At 48.9% G+C, this 25,350-nt stretch overlaps 1 protein-coding gene across 12 annotated transcripts in view; it reads right to left on the reverse strand.

The window, feature by feature from the left end:
• Positions 1-3,872, reverse strand: part of MAPT (microtubule associated protein tau) — a 99,913-nt gene extending 96,041 nt beyond the window's left edge. For all 12 annotated transcript variants that reach the window (XM_036268412.1, XM_036268409.1, XM_036268404.1 and 9 more), the window contains exon 1: positions 3,771-3,872. The gene's annotated coding sequence lies outside the window, so the exon portion shown is untranslated. The remainder of the gene's footprint in view (positions 1-3,770) is intronic.
• Between the last annotated feature and the right edge of the window lie 21,478 nt (positions 3,873-25,350).

The following is a 25,350-nucleotide window of genomic DNA, read 5'->3' on the forward strand; positions in this document are numbered from 1 at the left end:
TTTTTCAGAGTGGGAGTAAGAAAGATACTAATTAAATAGAAGGCACAATCTAGTTGGAAAACTATCATGTGTTCAATTAGAAAATGAACACATGTTCATATACACTGCTAAAGGGGCCACTCAAACCGTAGACAAATGCTGAGGGAAGGTGGAATAAAACACAATTTCTAAAATTTTCAACAAGTGTGCTTCATGAACTGATGTTAAAAGGGCAGAAGAAAATTTCAGCCGAAACAAAGGGCAACACAATCCTATTACAACTGCAGGCTGGCACTGACTTCAAAGGGCATGTGGGTCAAATGACATGTTCAATAAAAGGGGCTCTTTTCCAAATGGAATAAATCTGACCCTTCCTCAAGGAAATGGATTCTGTGTTTTCTTCTTGCAATTTGTGGGAATAATCCATTTCTTTTGTTACTGTCAGGGGAGCCGGGCTTGATACTGGAAACCACTTAAAAACCACACCCTTCCATGATGGGCATGTGTAGCTGAGGTCCATGTGGGGCTAGGGGACATAGTCATAGACTGTCACTCATTCAAAACAAAACAGCAAAGCCAACAAACCCCTCCCCCAAATTGTCCAAAGGCTCACCCCAAAGAGTCAAGCCAGGTTACTGAATTAAACACAACCTGTTACAGAAGCCAACCTTGGTCAAGGAATTGATTAACTTCAAGAGTCACTGGGACAGGGCGCTTGGGGTGGAGGTGTGTGTGATTATTCGTTCAGAGGAAGGGTTTGGAGATGGGGGAATGGATAAACAATTCTGATGTGGTAAACATAAGTAGCATCATAAAAAGTAAAATAATACCCTAATTAATTGTGGTAGGAAAGGCATTTCTCGCTGTGTTGTAGGGCGGGTCAACTGGAGAGGCTGGGATCAGAAAAAACTCAAAGCCATCCTGCTGAGCCTATGCACGCACGAGGTGGCAGGTCTGGCAGTCGCTGTCCCAGGTGCCATCATCCGGACCAACCCGGGGTGGATTTACAGGTTCCTGAGCGCCAGAGGCCAAGTGGAGTCTCCCAGGCGGTAAAATAGCCTCCGCCCGCTGGGGATTCCAAGAGAGGACGCAGCTGCTGGCTGAGCGTGGGCGCAAACGCTACACCCTCCAGATCCTCCCGCGCAGAGCCAGGGTTGTAGTTTACACCGCCACCCCAGCCGGGGGGGGGGGGGGTTTCCACTATTAACAGCCCCCAAGCCTTGCGAACCCCAGCGTTGCATCAAACCGCCAACAGATTCCAAAATCTAGCGAAATCGCGGACCGGTGGCCTGCGCTTTGTTCCCGGCATTGGGCTAAATACTATGCCCCAACGGACAGGCCGCAGGCCGCCCCAAGATCCTCTCTCTGTCTGGAACCACAATCTCACGCCCAGCTGGGGGTCAGGGGTGGGGTGGCGAGAGAAGGGAGAAGATGCCTGAATCGATCCTTGTGTCTGCCACTCGCACCGGCGGGTCCAGCTCTGCGGGGAGCGGGGGAGGAGGCGTCGCAGGTCCGCGGCTTCCATCCCTGACACCATTGTCGGGAAGGTTCCGCCTGATCCCGAGCCAAGCCATCCCCAGATATTCAGTTCAACCTGTGCGGCTGGCGTGGATGATTCGGCCCCTAAGACGCTCTGCTCAGAACTGCGCCCCCCGCACCAGTTTTCAGTGATAGAATTAACCAGAAAGCCGCGCGTACCCGGCTCAGCACAGGACGACTAGCCTCCGCCTTGTTCGCCAGGGGTCGTCAGTTGCCACCTTCTCCCCCCATTCCCCGTTTCAAGGGCGGCAGTGCATTCGGGCTCAAGTGAAAATCCGCACGTGTTTAAAATAGTGCCTGTCCACAAATACCTCAGGGACGCCTATCCGCCTGTCTGTGGCCGCCGGAAGCCAATTAGGAAGAGCCATGGATCAAGGTTGGGGGCCTCCCTCGAGAGCCCCCCGAGGGGGCGCGGCTCCGCGCACCCCATGATTCTTGATCTCTGTTTAGAAGCGGCTGGGCTACGCCCAAAGGCAGCTCTCAAGACGCTTGTGGTTTCCAAGGCAACCACCCCCTTGGCGCCCCCCTCCAAGTCGCCTGGGGTAAAATGGGTGTGGCTGTCAGCACCAAAGGAAACCTCATGTCCCCTCCTCACATTTTCCCGCCTGGAGAAGCAACGGGGCACGAAGCAGAGTGGTGCCCCGCTTGCAGGCCTCCCCCAGGCCCCCCGCGGTCACCGATGCCATTCGGTGGGCAGCCTGGTGAGGCGTGGCTACCAGACCGTTCCAGGTGTGGGGTGGGGCGTCGCCCCTCGGCGAACACCCTCACAGCGCGCGAGCACCTGGAATCCCACCCCTTCAGTCCGTGGATGCTTCCCGGCTCCGGGAGGGGGCTACTCAGTGTCACGCCCGTTATACGCGTGACCGCGGGGCGGTGATTTGAGTTCATCGACCCTAGCAAGCCCCGAGATCTAACAAAGGGCTCGGAAATGAGGGGCGAAACACAGAGTGAGGGGGGGACCTTGGTTAAACACTCTTATAAAATAAAAGGCAAAAACCCAGGCTGACAACACTGATCACGTTACCCCACAAACAAAGCAGCGCGCTCCCAGGAAGATCCCAGGTGAACCCCCCAGTGCTCAACCTCGCAACAGCAAAATGCAAAGATTTCAGCGCCGATTGCTGCCTCCCGCCTTGTCCTCTGAAGCCCAGCCACCCGGCTTGGCATGGTACCGTAAAGACGTGACAAGCCGCAAAAAGATGGCACCTCGCGTTCGGAGGGGGAAAAGAGCGGGGGTGGAAGTGGAAGGAGGCGTAGCCTACCCTCCCCCTCCTCGCCCACCCGGGTCCACACCCACTGCCGCAGTGAGGGGCGAGCCCTGCGCGCCAGCACCGCGCCTCCGGTAGGGAGCGCACACGCCAGACGCCCGGCACAGAGCGCAGAGAAAGGGGCCCACCCCGAAGTGCACCTGCGGGTGTGAGCGCCGGGGAGCCAGGATGGGCTGCTGCCGAGACCTTCCATTTCGCAAGGCCAGGTGACACCTGCCATTCCGAGCCTCCACAGTGGCATCCTCGAACCACCTTCTCTAGGGCACCGCGCCGCTCGCGTCTCGGTGCCAGGCGCGCGCAGGGGGAAGGGCATACTAAAGTGACAGCCCCTGGACCCCTCTCCATCTACTCGATTCTCCAAATGTCCCCTGTGGGTTTCTGAAGGAGGAAAACGCGGAGGGGGTGAGCCGCCGCCTTAAATCAGGGGCAGCGAAAACCTCATTGGAATCGCAGCCGAAAGGTGAAGGGAGGGGCAGGCGGGGAATCATCTTTTCTAGAACCCAATCCAAACCTTCCTTAAAGCTGATGGCAATCGAGACAGAGAAAACGGACTACAGGTTCGGTTTCGGGGGTCGTCATTGCCTACCCCACCCCCATATACACATATAGACACACGCCCATTGCGGCAAAAGGCGGCGATCGAGAGTGCATAGCAGCCCCCTCCCCCAGGTCACCGCCATCCGCGCCCCACCCTGCGGGCACAACCTCTGCCTGGGTCCGCGCGAAGCAGGTGTTGTGGAACCTCCAGCATACACACTCGCACACGCACACGCACATACACTCACACGCGCGTGTGCATCCCTTGCATGGCTCCCTTTCCAAGCCGCCCCAGACCTAGCCCTGGAACGCAGAGGGCGCAAGGAATGGCCCCCGCCACTGGCCCCCACCAATGCCCACCTATTGAAACCCATCTCCGAGGCGGAGGGGACAGTATGCGGGCGCAGGGGACATATGGGGAGGCACATTTCAGAGCCTTGCGCTTACCTGATAGTCGACAGAGGGCGAGGACAGTAGAGGAAAGCAGAAGAGAAAGTGTCTGTGGTCTCGGCGGCAGAAGGTGGGCGGTGGCGGCGGTGCTGCTGCTGGTGCCGGAGCTGGTGGGTGGTGGAGACTGTGAGCGCGCGCACCAGCGAGAGGGCGCGCTCTCGAGACCGGAGAGCGGCGCAGGCGCGAGCAGCGGGAGCGCGAGCCTTCCCAGGGGAGGGGCTGGCAGAGAGGCCTCCGCGGGCTTCTTCTCCTCCGGCCACCAGTGGGCGCGCGCGAGCTCCCTGCCGCTCCGCTGTCTCACGCCTACTGGCTCGCTCCTCCCGGTGCTTCCCTTCCCGGTCTTCTTTTTCCCACCCTCCGCCACTGGCCGGGGAACTGGCCTTCAAGCGCACGCGCGTTCCGTGGCGCACGCGCATTCTAGGTCTCCTCCCGCGGCGACCCTTTGTCTTATCTGAGAGTTCTGCCTGCGGAGGGAGGCTCAGTTGTCGCCTGGGGTCGGGAAGAGGCTGGGTGCCTCCCCCCCACTCCCGCCCCGATCTGCTGTTCCCTTCCTTCTCGTCCTCCTGGATGATACCCTATCTCGGAAAGATCCTGGGCGAGTTTCCGCGTGGCAGGCTCCTCAGTCCGTCTACCCTGGATTGACCTCAAGGCCACCCCCAGGTTCGGCCTGCTTGTGACCCGCGGGCATCCTGGCCCACTCGAGTCTCCTGAAATGGTCCCCCTTGTTGGAGATCAGTTTCCCTGGGTCTGCTTTCTTTCAACCTGCTTTCTCTCCACCTTTTTTGTTACTGACCAAGGTTATTGCTTTCCTTAGCAAATCCTCTTAAAACAGGCTAATTCAGTTGTAATACAGTAGTACAGTTAAAAAAAAAAATCAAGGCACATTCGAATCTATTATTTATCCAACTGACCTGAGAATAAAATCTTAAATTACACGAAAGTTCAAATGGTGCTAATCACATTGTAAAGCCTTTTCACACATAGTTACTTTTATCTCATTTGTTGACACACTATTATACTGTAAGTAGAACTTGAGACTTGAATTTCTTTTCCTTTCTTTTTTTTGACCCGGGCAGGAATCGAACCTGCAACCCAGGTACGTGCCCTTGACTGGGAATCGAACCCATAACCCTCTGTCAGAGGGTCAACGCTGTAACTGCTGAGCCAAACAGGCCAGGGTGAGACTTGAATTTCTAAGTGCCGGCTGGAGATTCTCACCTGGATGACACACCTCAGACCCAGCTTTGGCCTGTTAAGAAAGAGACCACAGTCCCAAAATGAAGTCACTTTTGCTAAGCTGCTTCACCAAAACTAAAACTTAATACCTAACCTAATTGTAGTTTCATCTTCTCCTAGGAGTAGAATTTTAAACCACCAACCAGTCTGGAATTTCCTGATCAACACTAATAAGGTAATCTACCTAATAAGACCCTTGCCACCCTCCCCCCAAAGAAAGGTGTCCTTGCCTGAAAGAATCCTTTCTTTTCTTTTCATAATCACTTTCTTATCCTGCCCAGTTTCGGCATATAAGCACCTTCAATTTTGTACAAGTTCTCCGTGCTCCTCTCCACTTGCTAGATGGGATGCTGACTGATTTATGAATTGCTCAATAAAGCCAATTAGATCTTTAAAATTGACTCCATGGAATTTTGCCCTTTCACAAGCTTTAGCTTGGTCTCCCCAATATCTAATTTAAGCCCTGGCCTGGGAGGCTTTGTATGTATGAGGATTTGGGGCCCTGGCCGGTTTGGCTCAGTGGTTAGAGCGTCGGCCTGTGGTACAGAGGATTTGGGAACAACCATCTTGTCCTAGGGGGATGGGAGCTTGTCTTGAAGCTTTAATTTGTCTAGCTATTATTTAAAAAAAAAATCAATATTGTATGTTATAGATTAATACAAAAAGCAGGTTATTAAACTGTTTTATTCATACAGGTTTAATAAATATATTATTATTGGAGCACTGAGTGGATGATGGAGATGGGACAGATATCTTAAGCCATGGGTTCTGAGTCCCTGAAAGTGGAGAGGGGAGTGGAATTAATATCAATCTGGTTTTATTGTTTTAAATTTCATTGTTCCCAATTGTTTCCTTCCCCCTTTCCTGTTTGGGGATTATATGTCCGCTCCTGTTACCATGTGATCTAGACTGCCCTCCCTCTCCACTCCTCCACTGATATTTGGCCTGGCCATGTGATAGTCGTTGGCAACTAGAACTAATCAGTGTGATACAGACATGTCTGAGCATAAGCTTTAAGAGGCATTGCGAGTTTCTACCACTGTTACTTGTCTCCTCCGCCACCAGAATGGCATGCTTTTTCAGCTGAGGCCCCAGAATGGAAAAAACACAGAGAAGTACATATAACATATATATAACATGAGCAATAAATAGACATTTATGAGTGAGTAACTGAGATTTTGAAGGTTGTTGGTTATCACAACAAAGATGATTGATAAAGGGGATTAAGTGATATATATATTTCTTTTTTAAAATAAATTTCTTATACAGTATATGTTGGTGAAGTTTCTTACACAGTACCCCACAAACAGTGAGCATTCATGAAATGATAAATAATAGTTACTTATTTCATCATCACCATCAATGCTTTTGCTACACATTATTTTATTTCTATATGTGAAATAAACTTTAGTCGTCCAATTAACACTCCTCCCCATTGAAATTGCTCATTTTCTTTCCTTTTAGATATAGGATAATTGAGAACTGACTGGAACCTGATGTCACTGTGGTCTCCTGATACTGAATGATTGCATTTGCCTACATTAAATTGAGGTAGTGAATGCTAGCAGCAATCTTAAGCAGATCTGTCATTTAACTGTAATGTAGAGTTGAGTGTTCATTGCAGATAATTTAATCACTGGAGGTGGCTAATGGCTCACAAATTCATGCCAAGAAAATGCATCCCCTCCCTTTCTCCCTGCCACTCCCTCTTGCTGAGATAGAGGTCTCCTGACTGGTTCAGCACACCGTGCCCGCTATACAGAAGCATAGAAGGTAGAATGGCATAAGAAAAAAGAACTAGTCCTGCCTGGTTTGGCTCAGCGGTTAGAGCGTCGGCCCGCAGTCCAGAGAGACCCAGGTTCCGTTCCTGCTAAGGGTGCGTACCTCGGTTGCAGTTTGTCCCTGGCCCCAGTTGGGGTCGTGCAGGAGGCAACCACTCAATGTGTCCCTTTTATGTGGATGTTTCTCTCTTCCTCTCTTCCTCTCTCTCCCTCCCATTCTATCTGAACAAAAATGGAAAAATGTCCTCGGGTGAGAATAAAAAAAAAATTTAAAAGAAAAAAGAACTTGATGAGGTTTCAGAAGAGGGGGGGCCTAATCTTAGCCAACCTGTGTGACCTTAGACAAATTCATTAACTTCTCTGGACTTCAGTTTTTTATGTAACATTGTCCCAAGCAGTATTGGAAATAAGATCCAGATACCTACCGAATGTATACAAGTCCAAACAGGGAAAGAATACATAGGTCTGGGAACCAAGGGTTGGAAGCGGAAGCGGCCCCACTTCCCAGCATTCCCAGTGACTCCTGAGGGGAGTCTGAGCGAACATCCTCACAACTGCAGGCTCTGCAGGAGTAGAGGTCCTGGTTCTCCAAAGGGAAAACTTCCACCAGGGTACACAGCAAGAGTGTCATTAGACTGTAAGCTATGGCTGCTACCGTTTTGCTCAGCAGTTAGAGCATCAGCCTGCAGACCAATGAGTTGCGGGTTCTATTCCTGGTCAAGGGCAGGTACCTTGATTGGGTTTGATTGGCACCCGGTCAATGTGTCTCTCTCACATGGATGTTTCTCTCTCTCCCTCACTCCTTCCCTCCTCCTCTATCTAAAAAAAAAAAAAAAAAAAAAAAAGACGGGGCATCAACCCTAGCCTGAGAAATTATATTAGTTTCCTATTGTTGCTATAACAAATGACCACAAACTTTGTGACATAAAACAGCAAACTTATTATGTAACAAACAGTTCTGGAGGTCAGAAGTCCAAAATGAATCTCATCAAGCTAAACTCATGGGGCGTTAGCAGGGCTGCATTCCTTCAGAAGGGTCTGCTTCCTTGCCTTTTCCAGCTCCTGGGTGATGCTGTGTTCCTTGGTTTGTGGCCCCCGGCCAGCAATCACTGTACTCCGATCTCTGCTTCAATTGTCACATCTTCTCTGACTCTGACACTACTGCCCCCCTGTTTTAGTTACAATCCTGTGATTCTACTGGGCCCACCCAGATAATCCAGGATAATCTCCCCATTTCAAGATTCTTCTTTAAAAAATATGTTTTTATTGAGTTTTTAGAGAGAGAGGAAGGGAGAGAGAGATAGAAACATCGATGAGAGAGAGAAACATCAACCAGCTGCCTCCTGCATGCCCCCTGCTGGGAATCTAGTCTGCAGCCCTGGGCATGTGCCCTGACCAGGAAACTAACTGGGACCTCTCAGTCTGTGGGACAACGCTCAATCCATTGAACCACACTGGCTGGGCCATCTCAATATTCTTAATTTAATTACAGCTTCCAAATTCATTTTGCCATGTATGCACAGGTTCCCAGGATTAGGGCATGGCCATCTTTGGTGTGGGCATTACTGTGCTTATCAGAAAAGGACATGGTGACCAGGGCACAGAACCCTCAGGGAAGATAGCCTAGTGGAATCCCACTTGTAACGGCTGACCCAGAGGGGCAGATAAACATTCTACATGGGGAAACTCTGATGGTCCATTTTGGCTCCAGAGACCCCCATGTGGTCAGTGGAGGCTGTTGTTGGCCTGCATCACAGTTTGACTTCTCCTTTTGCTCAGTCCTGCTTTCTTTCTCTCCCTTGCACAGCTATCCATCCCAAGGACACTACCTAAATATCTCCCATGCCAAACTCTGCCTCAGAATCTGCTTCTCAGAGAACCCACCTATATCTTCATGAATGCATTAAATAATAAAATCTAGCAGTAGGTGTAATAACTTTCCTAATTTCAAATAGGGGTAAATATAAATGATATTTTGAGATATCTGTAGCACATGCACTATGACATGAAAATACCTACTAATGACAAAGTCACAGGTACTGTTAATTCTACATTCATTACCGAAATGCTAAATTCTAGTAGAGGTTGTAAAAATAAAGGTGAATTTTTCTCTAAGTTTGTGGACCCTCAGGTTTAGAGCCCTTATCTTCTTTCTCTATATTGCAGGGGTTTAGTAAGTCTGTTAACTTGAATAAAATAAAGGCTACAGTGAAATGAAATGAATGTTTTCTTAATACTGGATCAGTTAGTCTTAGATTCAGTTCTGGGTGACAGAAATGCAAAGTGGCCATGGTTTAAACAAGACTTGAAATAGGAATCAAGGGCTGTTTTAGGAACTCTGAGACCTTCTTGGAGCTCGTATCCATCTACTTGATTTCTCCATCATCCGTAGCTTGCTGCTTCGTAGTCCAGAGTGGCTGCTTGAACTCCTGGCAACACATCCCCAGAAAGGAATAAGAGATAATGAAGTCCTTTAAGGACAATTCCTGGAAGTCACCCTTGACATTCTTGATAACATCCTATTGGCCAGAATTTGCACATGGCCACGCATAGTTGCCAGCAAGACTGGGAAATGTAATCTTTATTCCAGAGGGCCTTACAACTAGCTAAATACCAGCTACAGGGGGAGAAGATGATGTCTAGTAGTAGCCACAATAATGCAAAGAAGCCATCCCCCTAGGTAATTTCTCCCAGCTACAAATGAGCAACCCATTCTTTCTCTTTGAAATACTTTCCTGAAAACACTTTTCATAACTATGCATTTACTGGTGAGACAGGTGACTGCCTTGCCGACCAGTATTTCTTTGTTTTCCGTTATAAAGTCCGAGGTCCAGATTCACAGCATATTTAGTCAGCCTCAGAAGTATTTGTTCTGCCTCCTTGTCTGCTCGGTAGGGTGCTGTGATGAGATGCCTAGAATCCTCTCAAAGCCAACATAGAGAAATATCAATACAAATAAATTAGAAAGTGAGAATTAACATTACAGACAAATGCTTCACTACACAAAAGAAACCATCACCAGATGCCCCTAAATGTCCTGTTGCAGTTGAAATGTGAGTTGATTTACCTGCAAGTTTATGAATGCCTTAATTCTATAAAGCGACGCAGATCCATGCCTTAAATTTCTCTGGTCTTAACTTTCCTGATTATTGTTTAGGCTCAAGTTTTTCTTTCTGTCTTTATATTCCCTGAATGCCTTTTACCCAGCTCTACTTCCCTCTATTGCCTGGTGATGCCATCACCCCTGGTCTAGGTGTCCTGGGTTCTAGCAAGAAGCAGGATGAACTGCAGATGAAGGTTTTAGTTACACATGACTCAGCGGCATAACTCTATTGTCAAAAGGGAAGGATGATTGTGGGCCCCAGAAATAGGAACAGGGCGTAATGGATCCATGAAGTCATCCTCTCCTTATATTTGGCTTTGCCCAAACTCCATGGATATCCCCACCTAGGGAAGTGTCAGATAATTTGGGAAATGCTCACAGGGGAGCCCTAAATACAAAACTTGGAAAAGTTGAGCAGAAATTGTTTTACCTATCCATGCCATCAGTTGCGAAACTCCACTTTATGGAAAATGTGGTCAGAATTCTAAAAGTAGATGCAAAGTGCAACATGGTGACTATAGTTAAATCCTAAAAGTTCTCATCACAATAAAAATATTGTAACCGTATGAGGTGATGGATGTTAACTATATTTATTGTGGTAATCAGTTCACAATATATGTATGTCAAGTCCAGGACTTTATTTTTTTCAAGCTGCTCCTTATTCAGAGTAAATGTCATGATCATTTCTTTTTCTAGATAATACTAAGTTCTAATGACTGATACTAGTGTTCTGTTTTGTTTTGTTTTTAAATCAGAGAAGGCGGTTGTTTATACTTTCAACAAGCATGTAAGTGCTTTTTCTATTCAGGGAACACAGTGATGACCAAGACCTCAAGTTGCATACAGGGTAGTGATTTGCAGGCGACTTATTAATTTATATTGATCTTATCTATTCGGGGTTAGTCAATCTGGAAAGGCTACATAGTATGTGATTTTAACTATATGACATTCTGGAAAAGGCAAAACTATGGAGTAAAAAGGTCAGTGGTTGTCAGTTTTGAGGGGAAGGGGTAGCGCAGAAGATTTTTGGGGCAGTGAAACTATTTTATTATGTTATATACATTCTGTATCATGGTAGATATGTGCCGTTATATATTTGTCAGAACCCATGGAATGTACAGCATAAAGAATGAACTCTGGCCCTGGCTGGTTTGGTTCAGTGGTTAGAGCGTCGGCCTGCGGTCCTGAGAGACCCGGGTTCGGTTCCCGCTAAGGGCACGTACCTCGGTTGCAGTTTGTCCTCGGCCCTGGTCGGTTGTGCGGGTGGCAGCCACTCGATGTGTTCTTTTCACATCGATGTTTCTCTCTCTCTCTCTGTTCCTCTCTCTCTCCCTCCCACTCTACCTGAACAAAAAATGGAAAAATGTCCTCGGGTGAGGATAAAAAAAAAAAAAAAGGAATGAACTCTGTAAACTATGGACTGACGATGATGTGTTGTGTAGGTTCGTGGATTGTAACAGAGATAGTGGGTGAAGCTGTGAGTGGGAGTGGGTGGGGGAATTCGGGAACTCTCTGGACTTTCTACATAGTTTTGCCGTGAACCTAAAACTATTCTGAAAAGTAAAGTCCATCTTTTGGGAGGTAGGTTCAGGGGATGGGTGAAAAAAGTGAAGGGATTAAGAAGTACAAATTGATTCTTACAGAACAGTCATGGGGATGTAAATTACAGCACAGGGAACATAGTCAAAAATATTGTAATAACTATGTATGATGTCAGATGGGTATGAGATTTATTGGGAGGATCACTTAGTAAGTTAGATAATGTCTAATCACTGGGGTGTACACCTGAAACTAATATAATGTAGTCAATTGTAATTGAAAAATAAAAAGATTTTTAAAGTAAAAAACTAAAAAATTAAAATCTACCTTTAAAAAGTTAAATTTAAAAAAATTGGGAAAAATGCAAAAAAATATTTGGCATTAGATATCACTTGGGAAGTAGCAAATTATGCTCTTTAAAAAAAAACATTTAAAAAATATGTTTTAACTGAGAGAGATCAGAACATGGATGTGAGGGAGAAACATCAATTGGCTGCCTCCTGCACGCCCCCTAGTGGGGATCAAGCCCACAACCTGGGCATATGCCCTGACCAGGAATCGAACCAGGACCTCTCAGTCCATGAGATGACGCTCAATCCACTGAGCCACACTGGCCTATGCTCTTTAATGATAAAGGAAAGTCCCTGATGAGGTCAGTGGGTCAGCTAGGAGATTACATTTTGAGGGAACTGTGTTCTATAACTTCTTTTCCTATATCAGAGTCTAGCTATGTTTTTAAATATTAAATAAAGCCTATCAGTTCCATGTCTACATTCTAAATAAATAATTGCCCTAAAAGAGTCCCTGGGATTTAGCAGCTCAAGGAGTTTATCACTTTGTCCTGGAAGATTCTGAAGCACCAGGCTGCCCAGACTGCTCTGGTAACACACCGTTGGGCAGAACTCGCCGCATTTGTGTCAGCAGCTGGCAGGCCGAGACCCTGCGCTCTCCTGCTGCTGCTCCGTGAACCAGCACAGACAGTGCCCGTGCTGGCGGCTGACCCCACAGAGGTGCTCCCGGGCTCTGGGTGCTTTGCTGCAGTGGGAACGCTCGCTGTGCAGTCTGGCTCCCCTGCCGTCAGGGAACGAGCTGTAAGTCACCCTCTGACAGGCTGTCCTGATGACGCAGGGTGGTCTGATGTAGACACTGCTGTAGTACGAGGTAGTTTCACAGGAGCTGCCAGTCCTTAGTCCCAACCCGTAGATAGCTCTAAATCCACTCATGCTTCTGCATTCCAGGAGAAATCAAAACATTGATTATAGTGGTCGTCGGCAGTACCGAGAATTTAGGGGTTCGTACTTAATGTTTTTGAAATACAGATGATCCTTGTTTTTCATGATTTTATACTCGTGAATTTGCTTACTTCCTAGAGTGTATTCGTAACCCCAAATCAATACTCACGGTCTTCTGCGATTTGGTGGGCATGAGCAGAGTAGCAGAAAAACTCGACTGGTCCAAGTGCGCACCTTTCCAGCCGACGTCAGACCAGGCATCCCCCCGTCTGCTCGTTTCAGTTCACCTCCCGTGAACAAGTGTCCTTTTTTGTAGTCTATTTAGTGCCACACGTTTTGCATTTGGGGGTTCTTTGTTGGTAATTTCATTGTTTCAAATGGCTGTGTGACATTTCTAGGCACAAGCAGGCTTGCTGTGCCTCCCAGAGAAAATGTGTGTGCTGGATAAGCATCCCTCAGGCACAAGCTACAGGGCCGCTGGCCTTGAGCTCAACCTTAATGAATCAATGGTATATGCTAAATAAGGTGTTTTAAAATAGAAACACACACATAGAACAGGGTTATACATTATCTGGTTGTTGAAAATGTCAGAGGCTTGCAGGAATGTAAGCCTGTGTTTCCCCTGGGAGCATTGGTGTACTGTTCTCTAGTTCGTGTTCGTGGGACCTTACAGAACAGAATGAATGTGAATGATGGGACTGTGAGTAATGGGAGCCACAATTTGGTAGTGAGGGACAGAGGCCTAGGGCAGAGATCCTTGGCATGGCAGACGTGGCCCAGGTCAACCACTTGGTCTTATTCCTCACCCTCTCCTCTTTGAACACCAATGCCCAATCACATTGTATTCTTTATAGGTCAATGAATCTTCAAACTCTCTCTCACTTTTACGCCTTTTGTAAGCCTGGGTCATTCTCTTATCTCTACCTGAAAAACTCCTACTTGTCCTTCAAGACTTAGCTCTGATGCCCCCTTCTCAGAAGGCCTCCCCTGGGGCCTCCCTGTCAGGGCCAGGTGTTGTCCCGGAGGCCCCACTGGCCACAGTGGAGTGTGATCGCTGGTGGGCATGCCGAGCAGGATGCCCTGGAAGGCCTAGGCTGTCTTTTATTCACTTCTGTAATCTCAGCCCAAATATAGTACTTGACACATGGTAGGTGCTTGCTTCATGAACAGCCGATGAGTGGCTGGCAGACTGGATAGATAAAAGAACAACCAGGTGACTATTTCTGAGAAACAGGTGCTAACTGGAATATAGCATAGCCTGGGAGCTCAGATTATGAGCAACTCAGAAAAGTATTTGTTTTGTTGACAAAACTACAAAACAAGTACAAACCTAAGACAAATAAAAGATATTGCGGTCCTGGCCAGGTGGCTCAGTCGGAGCATCATCTCGTACACCTAAAAGGTTGTGGGTTCGATTCCTAGTCAAGGTACATACCTAGGTTGTGGGTTTGTTCCCCAGTTAGGGAGCATACTGGAGGCAACCGATTGATGTTTCTCCCTCACATCCATGTTTCTCTCTCTCTCTTTCTCCATCTCTCTCTCCCCCTCACTCTCTCTAAAATTCAATAATAATAATAATAAAAACATATCCTCGGGTAAGAATTAAAATTAAAACCCACAAGATACTGCATAAAACGTTTTTAGGGGACCTAGAATGGAAAAGGCCATTCAGCCTGTCTCCTCCGGCTTTCAAAAAGTCCTGAATCATTGTGTAGCCTGAACAGCCTTTTATTAAATACCACTCACTCCCGTTTAATCTCACTGTCCAGCTTTATTGGATTCTGAGAGCCAGGAGGAAATGTGGGTGGTGAGCAGCGGGAGGCATCTCACTCTCGCTTCCTCTTGCCCCTGTCTTTTGATTACAGCCGATCAAAAGTCAAGAGGCCAATAAGAGACCAGCAGCCCTAAGAATCCTACGGTAAAGGTTCTTTACAGCTTACAGACATAGTCAAGCTGAATCGAAATTGTTCAGTTTCTCTTGCCATTAGCAAGTGTACAGCAGAGGAACACACACACACACACCACACACACTCTTCCCTCTCATTCTCGGCTACATTGCTCTTTTCTCTGTGTTAAGTTGCTTGCAATTTTTCCTCTTAACTTCTCCCAAAACCCTTTACCCGCCCCTTGTGCACCTCTTCTTATTGCTCAGGTCACAGATGACTTTTAAATGGGCAGGCACAGGGTCGGCTCAGGAAACGCCTTTCGGTGCATTCAGGGTCCCGGCTGCTCATGCTTTCCCCCACCCTCCTCCTTCCTCCCCGGGCCCCCCGGCTGCCGGCCCTCCAGGCTCTGTGGTCCCCTCATCGGCCCCTCCTGTCACCTGGACGGTGCTGCTGTGCAGCTGAAATCCTCACTCCATCCTTTCTTTCGGGGAGAGGGTGAGGCTGAGACCGAAACGGTGTTAGAGTGAAAGGTTCCAGAACGGGGCCCGGGAGCCTCAGAAGCTCCACACTGACTATCGGACTCGTGCTGCTCAATGGTCTCACCTGACAGACGGGGAAACTGAGGCTACAGAGGAAGGCGCGGAGTTTAATGATTTATACTCAGATCTTACGCTCCCAGTTCAGGGGGTTTCTCTGCAGCACAGCTGAAATGGTGCCCCCCGCAAACTGGAACGTTTGATGAGAACAGGGCTCTGAACTGGGGCAGATTTTGACACGGGACACATTTTTGGTTGTCAGTGCTGAGGAGTGAGTGCGACGGTATTTGGAGACTCGAGGTCACCCGTGAGCGGTCATCAGAAGTGGCTCTGGTCACTGCCCTGTGCGGGGCCCAGCAGCCCACCTCATGGACGCCCCTGTGCGGCTGCTGCATCTGGGGCTGTGGCCTCATGGTGACACGCAGCGTTGGAACTTAAGGTGGACCTCTTGTTTTGGCTTGGGGATTGTTTTAGTGTTCAGAATGTGAACGTTGCATTACTTGAACATAGGGTTGCTCAGCCATGGCACGATTCGGGACCACAGTTTGTGTTGTGGGGCCCGTCCTGTACCTGCAGGGTGTGTGGCAGCATCCTTGGCCTCCGCCCAGTGGATGTCAGTGGCACCTGTAGGACTTTTTTCCCCACGGAGGAACAGGTGAACTTTTCTTTTGAAAATGTTTTTATTGCTTTTTAGGGAGAGAGAGAGAGAAAAAAAACCATCAATGTGAGAGAGAAACATCGATCAGTTCCCTCCTGCATGCACCCTTACTGGGGATCAAGCCTGAAACCTGTGCACGTGTCCTGACAGGGAATCGAACCAGCGACCTTTCCATGTGCAGGACGACACCCAGCCAACTGAGCCACACCAGCCAGGGCATGAACTTTGTGTTTTTTTTTTTTTTTTTTTTTGAGATATAACTCATATTCCAATAAAATTAGGTAAAAAATTTCTATAACTTGGGTTGTCTAAACACCTACTCCGTACTCCTCAGCCCCATCTAGGCCTCCCTCAACATTGGTACTTACATGTTTGACCAATTGATTTGGCTCTGAGCTCCCCTCCGAGAGACTTTTAGCAGGACCCAGCATGAAGGTGGGATTCTTGCAAGGTATGTGTGTGCTGAGGTCCGTGCAGGCTTCTCTCCTCCTGGGAGCACACAGAGCCCTGGACTCCCTGGGCCCTGCAATCGCCTGGGGTCGTGTTACCAGCTCGGACTAATGAGCTGTGAAGGGAAGTGTCACTTCGGGGCTAGAGTGTGTGATTGCTTGTCCCTCCGGAGGTCTCTCCCTCTTCTGAGACCAGTGTGGGAGATGTCAGAATGGAGCCTCCTTCAGTCAGGTCCCTGAGTGGTTACAATAAGCTCCAAGCTCCCTTCTGATCCTCACAGGACATGTAACATGAGTGGAAAACAAACTTTTGTCAGACCATTGAGGTTTGGGTATTATTTGTTATTGCACTATAATCTGACCTATCCTGACTGGTACAATGCATACACGGAAATCAGCCTGTATCCATAGGAAACATCCAATTCAAACCAGCCAGTGGAGTCCATTCAAAGGCAGAGATGATAATCAGGGGTTAAAAAAAATCAAAGCTCATGAAGTTAATTAACAAACATTGTATTGAGTTAAAAACACCAACAAGCTGAAAAAAAACAAAACTTGTTTGTGTTATGCTTCAGTTGTTTACAAATTCAGGCGGGTGAGCCGGAGCATGAGCACAGTGTGTGCCCTTTTTCTGTGCTGAGTGACGGGGGATTGGCTGTCATAAAGTCACAGAAGGGTCTTTGTGTCCAACAATAGCATCCCGGGCCCACGTGCTTTGCTTGCTCACCCACAATGACTGCTTTCTCCGGCATGTGAGGGCAGTTGGGTTTGGGATATGAAATCAAAACTATGACCAGACTAAAAGAAGAAAAATTGTACTAAACATGTTTAATATGGGGCGTCTGCCTCTTTGAGGGAGACAATGTGAAGATCCAAACTAGATTTACCAGAAAGAGTGACCAACGACTGAAGCAAAACTCATCCGAATTCCCTTGGTGCCTTGAAGTGTTTGCTCCCAGGTCCCTAAAAGCCTGGCATAGGGGTGACGGGTGAGAGACGTAAAGCTAAGGCCTATTGGCCATTGAAGATCACAGACGTGGAGAGAGAAAGCATTTTGTAGATAAACGCACAAAAGAGAAAAATGAGATTTAATATTCACGTCATTAAAAAAATTAATGGCTTAGAATTTAAGCCTTAGAAACAGAACTGAGGCATACCTGCGCAGGATAACTTTTCATTACATTTTTTCTTAAATAGCTTGCGAACATCAGATGGAAACTCGGAGTGTTGATACATTTTTAGGATTCCTTATTGCCAGTGCTCCTAAGTAGCTGATACAATTGGCAAAACGCTCAGCTTCTCTGTGCCTGTTGCCTCGTTTGTAAAATGAGGAGGGTTAGAATGGAAGGCATCCCGGGGTCTCTTAGCTCTAAAAACATCCGATTCTTGGAAAAGTAGCATCCTATAGAAAAACGCTGGGTCTATAATTTTTATACAAACGATGCCTTTTCTGAGACAACTGACCTTCCAAATCTGACATTTGAAAATCTAAACTAACTTTCTTCCAGATAGGCTGGTTGCTGGGAAAAAGTCAGATTTGGCAGCATCCAGAGTTTTCGGTGCCTTGGAAGTGAGCACCTTGATGGAGTGGGAAGCTGGTGTGCCCTGGGCACGTGCTGTGGATGGCAGCAGCTAGTGGAGGAGATAAAGCAAGTGGAAGTCCCCTTTGGCACCACCCCACCCACCCTGCCTGCCCCAGTCCCCCATCCCACTGTCCCGTCCAGAAGGAACTTTGGTCAGGAGCGAGGGTTATCTTTCCTGACTTGGGTTGGCGTTTACATCTATATACATCCTGACTTGGGTTGGCGTTTACATCTATATACATACATTTAAAATTTATGGCTTTTTCTTCATGCTTTATCTTTATATCAGTGAGATTATACTTTTTGCATGGAAACCTCATTTTTCTTCACGTGGCTCTGTTGCATTCTCTTGACCTGCCGCGTAGCATGTCATGTTAGATGCACTGTGATGTCACTCAGCCTTTCCTGTGTCGGTGCGTTTCCTGTTTGGACAGCTAGGTTGCTGCTGGTTATTGCAATGGCGTGAACACCCCCGGATGCAAGGGCAAGGATTTGGGCTGGGTGGATACCAAGCTGTGGAATTCAGGTCAGGGGGCATGCACTATACAGTTGTAATTAGTACTGCTACAGTGCTCTCCAAAAACATGGCTTCAGATCACCCTCCCTCCTCCTCCGCAGCAGCACCTCCAATGCCGGAGCTCATTAATCTTTATACTTCTTGCCACTCTATTGGCAAGTGGTATCTCTTTGCTGTGCTCTGTTATGACTGTTGTAGTGGTTGTTTACCTTTTTATTTTGTAATAAGTTTAGGCTAGCAGAAAAGTTGTGAAAATACTAACTTCTCATAGACCTTCACCCAGCTCCTCCTAATATGAGCATTTCCCCAAACCACAACAGGGCTCAAAACTAAGACATTGACCTTGGCACAGTGCTGTTAACTCAACTGCAGACTTTATTCAGATGTCACCCATTTTCCCATTTGTGTTCTGGTTGTTTCAACTTTTGTTTCTCTAATTATTAGAGAGATTGAACATCTTCTCGTAAGTTTTCTGGCCATCTGTGTCTCTTCTGGAAAACGCCTGTTCAGATTCTTTGCCCATTTTTTCCCCCTTCTTGGGTTATTTGTCCTTTTCTGATGATTTGCAGAGGTTCTTTATTTTAGGATGTTTCCAATCTCACACAGCTAATTAGTGGCTGAGCTGGGACAGAGCGCGCGTCTAACCTCTTTGTCTGTTCCTACTACAAATGCCCTGTCCTGTGTTCTCCAGCCTCTCGGTTGCCTCCGTTTCCCTTGGCCCATGCTTGTGGGCGCAGCTGGCAGAGCCCACGTTCTGATCAGCACCCGTCAGAGCAGCACAGTGGGCCAGGGCTGCTCCTTCTTGTTTCACTCGTCATCGCTGGGCTGGCGGTATCAGAGGCCATCCGGAATGGGCCTTCTGGACACCAGCTTGCTTTCTGGAAAGTCTCATCTCCCTTGGCCCTGAGACAGGCTGCACAGAAAACTGGCTGCTGGGCCCAGGAATGCACCATTTGGCTGACTGTCCCTCCTTAATGGCTGTCCTGGCAACCACAGCCTCCTCCCTGGCAGAACGGAAGCTGCTGAGGGAAGGCAGGTGCACGGCGGGAGCTGCTGGGGGCGCCGCGATTCCCAGGACGCCGTCCAGGGTGCTCAGACCCTCCCGGCGCTCTCTTCCTCCAGGGGCAGCTCCAGAAGTTGAGCAGGGCGGGCGCTGCCATGGGGGTGGGGAGCAAAGGAGCGCCCTTCTCGGCTGCTCTGGGCTCGCTCGACCGTCAGTTCATTGAGGGAGGGGCTGTGTCTTGTTTCTCTGATGTTCTTCTGTTGGCTTTAATAGTCTTGTCATTTGTAGTTACTCTAGACAAGGATGAAGATGAGGCGGGGAAACCGTTTGTCCCTAGTGTGGTCCCAAACACTTGGTGGAGAGGGCGGTGAAGTGTGTTGCATGGGGGTGCCCCTCCAAGAATAGATGTCCACCCAGAGCCTGTGAATGTGACCTTATTTGGAGAAAGGATCTCTGCAGATGTAATCAGTTAAGAACCTCAAAGTGAGATCAGCCTGGGTTGTCAAGGTGGTCCCTACGCCCAGTGACAAGCGTATGTACACGACAAAGGCAGGGAGGTTTGAGACCCAGAGAAGAGAAGGCTGAGTGAAGATGGAGGTGGGGAGAGGCGTTAGGAAGCCACGGCCCCGGAGCGCCGGAGTCACCAGCAGCTGGAAGAGGAAAAGAAGTCTCCTCCCCTTGAGCCTTCAGAGGGACCACGGCCCTGCTGACACCTGGATTCCACACTTCTGGCCTCCAGACTCAGAAAACAAACTCTGGCCCTGGCCAGTTTGGTTCAGCGGTTAGAGCGTCGGCCTGCGGTCCCGAGAGACCTGGGTTCGGTTCCCGCTAAGGGCACGTACCTCGGTCGCAGTTTGTCCCCGGCCCTGGTTGGTTGTGCAGGTGGCAGCCACTCGATGTGTCACTTCACGTCGATGTTTCTCTCTCTCTCTCCCTTCCTCTCTCTCCCTCCCACTCTATCTGTACAAAAAATGGAAAAATATCCTCGGGTGAGGATAAAAAAAAAAAGAAAACAAACTTCTGTGTTTTTTTGTTTTAGTTTTCTTTCTTTATTGATTTTAGAAAGAGAGGCAGGGAGAAGGAGAGAGAGAGATAGAAACATCGTTGAGGGAGAACATTGATGGGCCGCCTCCTGTGTGGCCCCCACTGGGGATCAGGCCCACAACCCAGGCATGTGCCCTGACCGGGAATTGAACTGGCGACCTCTTGGTACATGGGTTGGTGCTCAACCACTGAGCCACACCGGCCGGGCCAAACTTCCATTGTTTTAAGCCATCTGGTTTGTGGCAGTTTGTTACAACCACCACAGGAGACTAATACAGGTGGGAACCAACCAGACACTAACACCCACCGTCCTTGCAGGGAACAGACGGGTCATCTCCCCGCTGTTGCTTGCGTGGGGAACGAGGGCACAGAGAGAGCTGACATGACTCTGAGCAGCACACGCCGACCTCCACGAGTTGCCTTTGTACGTGGCAGCTTGCGTGGCAGTGTCTCTTTGCCAGCTCCACTGGTGGTCAGTGGACAGCAAGACCCTGGCTCTTCCTCATGGGAAGAAGATCGGATTTTCTCTGTGGAAAGCAGAGTGCAGAAGGTGGGGGCACCTGGGTGAGGTGTCTAACTCCTCTCAGCACCCCCCAGGGCCCTCAAAATGTGCATTTCTGACAAGTTCCTGGGTGAGGCTGCTGCTGGGCGAGGAGTCACTCCGAGACCCGCTGCTCGTGGCAGTGCTTCTTAAACATCCCTGCGCACACGAGTCACCGAGAAATTCTGACCTGGCTCTCCTGGCCCTCCATCTCCAGGCTCAGCTGGTCGAACCCAGGGTAGGAGCCTGAGTCCGGGGCCCATGGGCTCACCGACAGCCAGTGGCAGTGCCCTGAACAAAGAGTACATCTAAGCCAAGCAGATTCTCTCTGGAGATTCTTAGTGGTGTCTGCGGAGACCATTGCCCGTTGGTGGTGATCGCGGGCGGAGGGGCCATGATGGAGTTGGAGCCAGGAGCACAGTGAGTGCAGAGAGGCAGCTGACTGGGGAGGGGAAGGGGAAGCAGATGCAGGCTGCAGGCCGGAGAGGCAGAGGGCGGCTTTGCTTTCTGACAACTAATTCCCAGTTCCCATGAGCCCCAACTGGGCTGTTTGCCCTTGTGTTCTGAGAAATCCCATCTCCTTTCAGTAAGCTCCTCTTTTTGCTTGAGCCACTTCTAGCAGGTTCTTGTACTTTGAAGCCAAAAGGGCCTGATGAATACATCTGTGCCCTCCTCCACCCTCTCCCTACTGTGAGATCCTCCGAGTCAGGAAGGAGGCCTTGTTTACTGTTCGTCTCCAGGACCTTGGACAGGGCCCTGCAATGTGGCTGAAGAGTGAGGCCTGAAGCTGGGTGGGTACAATGTGCTTAGGAATTAGGGGGCCGTGGAGGAGGCACCTTCCACGTCAGTGGATCAGAGGCATGGAGCGGCGGGCGTGTGTGGAGGGCTACACACACACAGCTGGTCAGAGGCAGAGTCGGCTGGTAGGGAAGGCTGGTCATGGGCGGCCTAGAACACCAGGCTGAGCAGTGGGGGTTGGTTTGACAGGCAGTGGGAAGCGTCGAGGTCTTTCAGCTGGAGGAACGTGACCAAGAACAGTTGTATTCTTTTCTTTAGCAAGGGGTTAATGGCTCAGGTGAGAGAGATCCTGAGATAAGTCTGTAAAGATGGGAAGGATAAAATGGACCCCAGAGATTTTCCTGGTGTAGAATTGATGGGAAATGGTAACTGGTTGGACATTGTGTTAAGCCCTGGAATGGAGACTATTCCATTAATAAGCCAATATATGCAAAGAAAAATTCAACCTCATTATTAATCAGAAATGTGCAAGTTGAAAGAGATGCTGCTTTTTATCCTATCATATTAGCAAAGATGTTGGTGAGGGCGTGGTAAACAGTCACTTTCGTATTTTACAGCATACGCAGAGGGTGAATTACACAAACATGATTTGGGAAATAACTTAGCAAAATAAATTACTGCCTTTAAAGGTTTTCATATCCCTAGTTTCTAAGAAGTAAAATGACCAGATCTATCTTAACAGAAATCTTCTAAAACATGTAGTTTACAGCCAATGATATGTTTTGCTGTGCTGTAGGAAACAGACCAAATGTACTCTAAGACAGTATTAAATTTACGTAGTTATATCTTCTTTAAAAAATTTTTTTTTCTTGATTGCTTTTTAGAGAGAGGGAGAAAGGGAGAGAGAGAGAAACATCAATGAGAGAACATCAATTGGCCGCCTCCTGCATGCCCCCCACTGGGGATTTGGCCCACAACCTGGGCATGTGCCCTGACCGGGAATCGAACTGGGACCTCTTGGTGCCTGGGTCGCTGCTCAGCCACTGAGCCGCACCGGCCGGGCAGTAGTTGTATCTTCCGCGGACTAACACCGGCTCTCCCCAGCAGGAAGGAGCACTCGGGCAGGCTGGGAGTTTGGCTGTGTCTGTCTCGTCTGCTCTGTGGGGTGTTTAATTCTCATTCACGGTGCTGGGCACCTAGGCAGTCTGTACCAGGGGTGTGTGTCGACCTGTGTCTTAGTTCCCTGTTTTAGCTGCTCTATACAAATTACCACAAACTTGGTGGCTTAAAACAACAGACACTTACTCTCTCACAGGTCACAGGCCAGAAGTCCGAAATCAGTGTCTCTGAGCCGAAGTCGGGGGTCAGCAGGCCAGTGCTCTTTCTGGAAGCTGTGGAGGAGAGTCCGTCCTTGGGCTCCCCCGGCTTCTGGTGGCTGCTGGCATTCCTGGGCTTGTGGCCCCTCACTCCAGGCTCCGCTTCCTTCATCACATTGCCTCCCCCATTTCTCTCTGCGTGTCTCCTCTCTGCCTCCCTCTTCAAAGGACCCTTGTAATCACATTTAGAACTTCCTTGAATAATACAGGATAATTTCCCCATCTCCAGATCTTTAACTTAATCACATCTGCAAAGTCCTTTGCCCCCTTTCATATACGGTAACATTCACAGGTTCCAGGGACTAGGATGTGGACATCTTTCAGGTGGGGGACATTACTCAATTTACCAAAACCAGCTTGAGGGGTTGAGCAAGGTGGGTGGAGACCGGGTCCACCATTGGTTCACACTGTCGTGGCTGCAGCCGGTGGAGGGTGGCCTGGAAGGGGACCTGGGCTGTGACGGGCGAGGACTTTCAGGAGGGCTGCCTCTCCTGCCCGAGTTCACTTTATTGTCTGGGTCAGAAACTGTAGGCAGTGGCGAGACTTTGCCCAGGATGGGTTTTGAGAGGCCAAGGATTTTGCCCAGAGTTCTTTTCTCTCTGGACTTAGCAGCCTTCTACTTTAAGATCAAGTATGTGGGGGGAAATCGGGACCTTATGAAACAATCCCATTAACCACAAGCATTTGCATTCTAGAAAGAGTCTCTTGTTTATGAGGATTCTCAGGTTAGGTTCCTGGATCTTGGTTGCCTTGGCTTTGTCACTGGCTTGCTGTGTGACCTCAGGCAGGCTGCTTTCCCTCTCTGTCCTCAGTGCTGGAGAGTTCTTAAAGGTTTCTAGAGGCTCAGACCTCACACACTGCCCACCCTACCCCCAAATTTCTCTGCCATTCAAGACCTTAAGAAGCTGGAGGAAGCTGCTTAAAGGCATTTCTCAGAACAACTCATGATTTTAGCAGCCCAGGGTTCTCCCAGCAGCAGCCAGTTGCCCTTCCTAGCCACCCTTCTGGGGGTCCCCTCCTAGAAGGGCCCAGGAGTGAGCCATGAAGCCTGAACGCAGGCGGATGTGCCTGGGAGAGCCCTAGCAGCTGCAGGGAGGGTCTCGGAAGAGTTACTCCTGAACACAAACACAGCATTTGGGCAGTAAAGCAGCGGTGGGCAGGGGTTTGTTCACACATGAAATGAGTAACGGCTGCTGTGTGTGGGAAGGGGCATCTGTGGTCCTACACGGACGAAAACATTGGGGTGGAGGACGATATGGGCGACACCCGTCCTAGGAATGGGCCATGTGCTGGGGATCTGTGGGCTGTTACTCATGGTGGCCTGATTCTACAGGGTGGGATAAAGTCAGGGCATGGACCATCTTCAAACATCGACACTCAGTAGCCTGTTGGGGCTACATTTCATAAAATATCAAAATTCTCTCAGACTTTTCTCAGGACACCTCTTCCTCCTCACAATCAGCTTCTGAAGCATTAACCCTGGGGCCAGGAAGGGATTCAGAACTCTGCTGATTGTTAGGTCATTATATATTTTTTTAAATATCACCCTGATTGTAATTATTCCCAAGTTGTCTAATGGAATGCTCCTGGGTGTGAGCTTGCCTGCTCTTATCTTACTGACCAGCAGGTGGCAGCATAGGAGCACTCAAACTTCAGCGTTCCAGGGAAACACAGGTACAAAACCTGGGACCCCTCTTCCTGACTTTGCAGTGGTAGTGAGCCCGGTTAGCTGCTAGGCACTGCCTCCCCCTGCAAAACACATACACCACATCCCAGTGGGCATGGGCAGGGAAGACCAAGGGAAGAGGATGAATCCACCTCTGGATTAAAGAGCAAATGTTGGCTCTTTATACACATAACTCACCTCATTTCAGCCTTCCCACAAACCCCCAGGTACGTCTCAGCAGCCCATTACAGACCAGGATATTGTCCATTGTCAAGTGAATAGCAACACAGGGCATTGAATCCAGGTCTCAGTGTCTCAGAGTCCAGCTGGGTCTCCTGAGCGAGCTGAGGAGATGCTTGATGCTGAATCACAAACTTTCCTTATCAAACAACACACACAACTACTCTGTGAGAATGGAGGGCTATACCGACTAAGGAGCAGAGGCAGAGGAGTGGGGAGACGCAGAGTTTTCCTGGGGAGACATGTTTTGCAGACCAGGGTGCGTGGAGGAGGTTGAAGCCGGGAGCTGACCTAGCCGCTGGGCTGGGAGGCTGAAGAGTAGAGTTGTTCTAGTTCTGCTGTCTCAGTGCTGTGTGACGGCGGGCAGGTTCTGACCCTCTCTGGTTTTCCTCTCCTCTTTGTGGATTAGAGCAACTCACAGGTCCTTGCTGTTTCTCAGTGTCTAGGGA

This window comes from Molossus molossus, unplaced genomic scaffold, assembly GCF_014108415.1.
Source record: "Molossus molossus isolate mMolMol1 unplaced genomic scaffold, mMolMol1.p scaffold_m16_p_19, whole genome shotgun sequence".
Classification (NCBI taxonomy): Eukaryota; Metazoa; Chordata; class Mammalia; order Chiroptera; family Molossidae; genus Molossus; species Molossus molossus.